Raw genomic sequence first — 6,958 nt, 5'->3', positions numbered from 1 at the left:
AATATGAAGAGATATAGCACCTATCAGGACCTTGGGATATTGTTGAGCACTTTACAGATGATTAGTACATTTAAAATACATAATTACTGTTGTAATGAGGGAAACATAACTGACAGTTTGATTCTGCACAACAAAGGCCTCACACATTTTTCCAATCTTCTTGAGGTGACAGTAGTGGAAAGAAAGTTATATTTTTCTGGGGTCTCCATCAAATTACTATGTAGTTACAAAAGAACTCAGGAAATGTCATGGAGTCATGCAGCACCGAAATAGACCCTTCGGTCCAACTTGTTCGCACTGACCAGATGTCCCAAACTGATCTATTCCCATTTGGCAGCATTTGGTCCATATCCCTCTAAATCCTTTCTATTCATATACCCAGCCAGTTGTGTTTAAATGTTGTAATTTTACCTGCCTCCACCACATTCTCTGGCAGTCCTCTCAGGTCCTTTTTAAATCTTTCCCCTCTCACCTTAAATCAGTGCCCTCTAGTTTCGGACTCCCTGGGGAAAAAGATCTTGGTTATTCAAACTAATCATGCCCCTCATGGTTTTGAATAAATGAATTCAAAACCATTTGAATTTGCTGCCCCCAATGCGCACTGGGCCGCTGCCCCCTGACTCCACACTTGGCCACTGCCCCCTGATTCCGCACTGGGCCGCTGCCCCCTGACTCCGCACTGGGCCACTGCCCTCTGACTCCGCACTGGGCTGCTGCTCCCTGACTCCGCACTGGGCTGCTGCCCCCTGACTCCACACTGGGCTGCTGCCCCCTGACTCCGCACTGGGACGCTGTCCCCACTCCGCACTGGGCTGCTGCGCCCCCGACTCCGCACTGGGCTGCTGCGCCCCCGACTCCGCACTGGGCTGCTGCCCCCCGACTCTGCACTGGGCTGCTGTGCCCCCGACTCCACACTGGGCCACTGCCCTCTGACTCCGCACTGGGCTGCTGCCCCTGACTCCGCACTGGGCTGCTGCCCCCTGACTCCGCTCTGGGCTGCTGCCCCCTGACTCCGCACTGGGCTGCTGCCCCCAGGCTCCACACTGGGATGCTGCCCTCAGACTCTGCACTGGGCTGCTGTCCCCACTCCGCATTGGGCTGCTGCCTCCTCTCCACACTGGACCGCTGCCCCCAGTCCACACTGAGTCCGCACTGGGCCACTGCCCTCTGACTCCGCATTGGGCTGCTGCCCCCTGACTCCACACTTGGCCACTGCCCCCTGATTCCGCACTGGGCCGCTGCCCCCTGACTCCGCACTGGGCTGCTGCTCCCTGACTCCGCACTGGGCTGCTGCCCCCTGACTCCACACTTGGCCACTGCCCCCTGACTCCGCACTGGGACGCTGTCCCCACTCCGCACTGGGCTGCTGCGCCCCCGACTCCGCACTGGGCTGCTGCGCCCCCGACTCCGCACTGGGCTGCTGCCCCCCGACTCTGCACTGGGCTGCTGTGCCCCCAACTCCACACTGGGCCACTGCCCTCTGACTCCGCACTGGGCTGCTGCCCTCTGACTCCGCACTGGGCTGCTGCCCTCTGACTCCGCACTGGGCTGCTGCCCCTGACTCCGCACTGGGCTGCTGCCCCCTGACTCCGCACTGGGCTGCTGCCCCTGACTCCGCACTGGGTCACTGCCCCCTGACTCCGCACTGGGCCGCTGTCCCCACTCGGCACTGGGCCGCTGCGCCCCCGACTCCGCACTGGGCCACTGCCCTCAGACTCCGCACTGGGCTGCTGTGCCCCCGACTCCGCACTGGGATGTTGCCCCAGACTCCGCACTGGGCTGCTGCCCCCTGACTCCACACTGGGTCACTGCCCCCCGACTCCGCACTGGGCTGCTGCCCCCTGACTCCACACTGGGTCACTGCCCCCTGACTCCGCACTGGGCTGCTGCCCCTGACTCTGCACTGGGCTGCTGCCCCCTGACTCCGCACTGGACCACTGCCCCCTGACTCCGCTCTGGGCTGCTGCCCCCTGACTCCGCACTGGGCTGCTGCCCCCTGACTCCGCTCTGGGCTGCTGCCCCCTGACTCCGCACTGGGCTGCTGCCCCCAGGCTCCACACTGGGATGCTGCCCTCAGACTCTGCACTGGGCTGCTGTCCCCACTCCGCATTGGGCTGCTGCCTCCTCTCCACACTGGACCGCTGCCCCCAGTCCACACTGAGTCACTGCCCCCACTATGCACAGGGCTGTTGCCCCCAGTCCCCACTGGACTGCAGCCATCACCCTCTGCACTTGGCCGCTGCTCCCAGTCTTGCTAAACTGCTATAAAGTTTAATATCTCCTCTGGCTTATGTGCTACCACGTTGACTGTGGTTCAATATTGTTTTGTCTCTGTTAATTGTTGCTCTGTGTTTTTTATAAGTACTAAACACCAAATCTACAAAATCTTTAGCCTATGTTATCTTCACCTGTATCTATTATGACAAGATTTCTGGAGAATGGATGATCTCAATATTTTTCTGACTATCTAACAAATGTGATGGATTTGAATTCCACTACAGCAGATGGTGGAATGTTAATTCAATAATCTGAATTACAAGTCTAATGATGACTATGGAACCATTGTTGATGTTAGAAAAACTCATCTGGTTCACTAATGTTGTTTCGGGAAGGAAATTGCTATTCTTATATGGTCTGACCCACATATGAGCCAGACCCACAGCAAAATGGCTGACTGTTTAATGCCCTTTGAAATGCAGTTGTAATAAAATCATTAAAATATCTCAAAAAAGGAATCAAACCAGACTGACCACTCAGAGAGTGGTGGGTGTGTGGAATGCAATGCCAGCAGTGGTATTAGAATCAGATACATTAGGGACATTTAAGCGACTCTTAGATAGGTACATTTAAGGATATGTATGTTAGAGTAGGATCTTAGAGTAGTGTAAAACGTCAGCACAGCATTGAGGGCTAAAGGACCTGTACTGTGCTGTACAGTTCTACGTTCAATGTAACAGCCTGACACAATCACACTCCCAGAATCGTATGTAAGGACAATTCTCCAGACACCATCGTTGACAAACATGTCCTGTTCTGTCAGCAGGACAGACCTGGTAGAGGTGGCATGGTGATTTACATTCAGGATGAAATTGCCCTGGGAGTCCTCAACAAAGGCTCCCAACTCCCTTGAGGTCTCAGACACCAGGTCAAATATGGGCTGGATTATCATGTACTACTTCCTCCTCCTTGAGTTGACGAATAAGTGTTCCTCCATCTTTAACACCACTTGGAGGATGCTCTGAAGGTGGCAATGGTGCAGAACATATTTAAGGTTGGGAATATCTACCACAAAGACTGGCTTGGCAATAGAACCACTTCTCAAACTGGTTGCGTTACAAAGAACATAACTGCCAGGTTGGGTCTGTGGCAGGTGGTGAGGGAGCCAAGAAGGAAAATGTATTTAACCTTATCTTCACCAATCTGCTGGCTGCAGATGCACCTACCCACAATACAATTGGTAAGAGTATCCATCACACAGTCCTTGTGGAGATGAAATCCCACCTTCACATTGAGAATATCCTTCATTGTGTCATAGAGTCATAGAGATGTACAACACGGAAACAGACCCTTCGGTCCAACTCATCCATGCTGACCAGATATCCTAACCTAATCTAGTCCCATTTGCTAGCACTTGGCTCATATCCCTCTAAACCCTTCCTATTCATATACCCATCCAGATGCCTTTTAAATGGTGTAACTATACCAGCCTCCACCACTTCCTCTGGCAGCTCATTCCATACATGCACCACCCTCTGCATGAAAATGTTGCCTCTTAGGTCCCTTTTAAATTTTTCCCCTCTCACCATAAACCTATCCCCTCTAGTTCTGGACTCCCCCACCCCAGGGCAAAGACCTTGTCTGTTTACCCTATCTATGATCCTCATATTTTATAAACCTCTATAAGGTCACCCCTCAGCCTCCATGCTCCAGGAAAAAAAGCCCCAGCCTATTCAGCCTCTCCCCATAGCTCAAACCCTCCAACTCTGGCAATATTCTTGTTAATTTTCTTTGAACTCTTTCAAGGTTCACAACATCCCTCCTATAAGAGGGAGACCAGAATTGCACACAATATTCAAACGTAGCCCAACCAATGTCCTGTACAGATGCAACATGACCTCCCAACTCCTATAGTCAATGCTCTGATCAATAAAGGAAAGCATACCTTCTTTACTATCCTATCTACATGCGACTCCACTTTCAAGGAACTATGAACCTGCACTCCAAGGTCTCTTTGTTCAGCAACCCTCCCAAGGACCCTTACCATTAAGTGTATAAGTCTAGCTCTGATTTGCCTTTCCAAAATACAGCACCTCCCATTTATCTAAATTAAACTCCATCTGCCATTCCTCAGCCCATTGGCCCATCTGATCAAGATCCCGTTGTACTCCGACGTAATCCTCTTTGCTGTCCACTACACCTCCAATTTGGGGTCATCTGCAAGCTTACTAACTGTACCTCCTATGTTCACATCCAAATCATTTATATAAATTACAAAAAGCAGTGGATCAAGCATTGATTCTTCTGGCACACCACTGGTCACAAGTCTCCAGTGTGAAAGGCAACCCACCACCATTACCCTCTGTCTTCTTTGAGCCAGTTCTGCATCCAAATGGCCAGTTCTCCCTGTATTCCATGAGACCTAACCTTGCTAACCAATCTCCCATGAAGAACCTTGTTGAATGCCTTACTGAAGTCTATATAGATCATGTCCACCACTCTGTCCTCACCAAACCAGTTTGTTACTTCTTCAAAAAACTCAATCAAGTTTGTGAGACATGATTTCCCATGCACAAAACCATGTTGACTACCTCTAATCAGTTCTTGCCTTTCCAAATACATGTACATCCTGTCCCTCAGGATTCCCCACAACAACTTGCCCACCACCGTCAGGCTCATTGGTCTATAGTTCCCTACTTTTTCTTACCATCTTTCTTAAATAGTGGCACCACGTCAGCCAACCTCCAGTCTTCTGGCACCTCCCCTGTGACTATCAGTGATACAAATATCTCAGCAAGGACCCAGCAATCACTTCCTTAGCTTCCCACAAAGTTCTGGGGTACACTTGATCAGGTCCTGGGTATTTATTGGCCTTTATGCACTTTAAGACATCCAGTATCTCCTCCTCTGTAACATGAACATTGTTCATAATGTCACATTTATTTTCCTACATTCTATATCTTCCATGTCCTTCTCCACAGTAAACACTAATGCAAAATACTCGATTAGTTTCTCACACATCTCCTGCAGTTCCACACACAGACTGATCTTTGGGGGGCCCTATTCTCTCCCTAGTTACACTTTTGTCCTTAATGTATTTATAGAATTCCTTTGAATTCTCCTTAACCCTATTTGCCAAAGCTATCTCATGTCCTCTTTTTCCGTCTTGATTTCCCTCCTACTGCCTTTATATTCTTCTAAGGAGTCACTCGATCTCTGCTATCTTTACCTGACATATGTTTCCTTTTTTTCTTAATTTCTTCCTCAATTTCTTTAGTCATCCAGCTTTCCCTCCACCTACCAGCCTTGCCTTTCACCCTAACAGGAATATACTATCTCTGGACTCTCATTATCTCATTTTTGAAGGCTTCCCATTTTCTAGCCATCCCTTTATCTGTGAATGTCTGCCCCCAATCAGCTTTTGAAAGTTCTTGCCTATTACCATCAAAATTGGCCATCCTTCAATTAAGAACTTCAACTTTTAGATCTGGTCTATCCTTTTCAGGAGGTGAGTCAGGAGCCTTTGACCTGTGAGTTAACTAATCAACTGGTGACTGGAAATTCAGCAACACATTTCTAGATGAAAATGTTTCACTAAATGAATCTCAACATTTTTCTCCTCAGAGTAGAGGAGATCTTGTCATGAGTATCAAATATTAAATTGAACGCAATATGAGTAAATCCCTGTTTTCAACTGGAAGAAGTGTTTGAGACTTGCATAATGAGAAGGGAGGAGGTAAAAAACAAGTATTACATTTCTCACAGCTATTAGGAACTGTGTGAAAGGGAGAGATTGAACGGTGATTGAGGTACAAATTAGAGTATTATATAGAAAGTGGTCTATTTGGCCATTCAAAAATCAGGCAATGACCATCTCCAACCATTGCCTCTTGACATCCAATGCTGTTACTATCACTGAATCCCTCACCATTAACATCCTAAGCTTACCACTGACCAAAAACACAACTGGACTCAGCAGATAAACAGTGTGTCTACAACAGCAGGTCAGATCTCAAGGTTCATGTAATTAATTCGATTCCTGTAATTAACTCCAATGGACTGTGTGTTTCCAACTCTCAGGCAGTTTGCAAAACTGGCCACTGGCTGCACTGCTCGCACTACAATGAAAGAGCAAGTTTACTGTCAATGGGGACACTTGTTCTGTCATATTGTAATGACGTTCCAAAAAAGTTGATTTCAATGAGTCAGGGAGTTTGACTCTGCCCTGCGGTGTGATTTTATGGCAGTATCGTCTTTATTCCTGGCAGATGTTCTGCTACTTAGCAGTGATGTAGCAATGCACCTTACTTGTTTCTTCATCTTGATAATGAATGCAGCAATGTCTGTGGCGTTTAGGTGAATGAAAGATGAACAGATGTTGAGGGGATTGGATAGAGTGGATACAAAGAGGATGTTCCCTCTTCTGGGAGACTAGAACTCAGAGACATAATTCAGGAATAAGAGATTTCCCTTTTAAGATCAAAATGCGGATTTTTTTCCTCCATTTTCTTTTCTGGTAATTTTATTTTATAAAATATTTGATCAAGGCTGAATTAGATCCATTTTAATGGACATAGGAGTTAAGGTTGATGGGGTGTACACAGGAAAGTGGAATTGAGAACACAATCAGATCAGTCATGATATTATTAAGTGGGGGAGGCTTGAAGAGCCAAATAGCCTGCTCCGCTGTTCCAATGTTATTGATCTGAGACGTTAAACAATCTCTAACCAGAGATATTGC

The sequence above is a fragment of the Chiloscyllium plagiosum genome, unplaced genomic scaffold (assembly GCF_037043375.1).
Source record: "Chiloscyllium plagiosum isolate Xiang-an unplaced genomic scaffold, Cpla_swu_hap1 HiC_scaffold_8, whole genome shotgun sequence".
NCBI classification, from domain to species: domain Eukaryota; kingdom Metazoa; phylum Chordata; class Chondrichthyes; order Orectolobiformes; family Hemiscylliidae; genus Chiloscyllium; species Chiloscyllium plagiosum.
The sequence above is the reverse complement of the archived record's forward strand: the minus strand, read 5'-3'. Positions refer to the sequence as shown.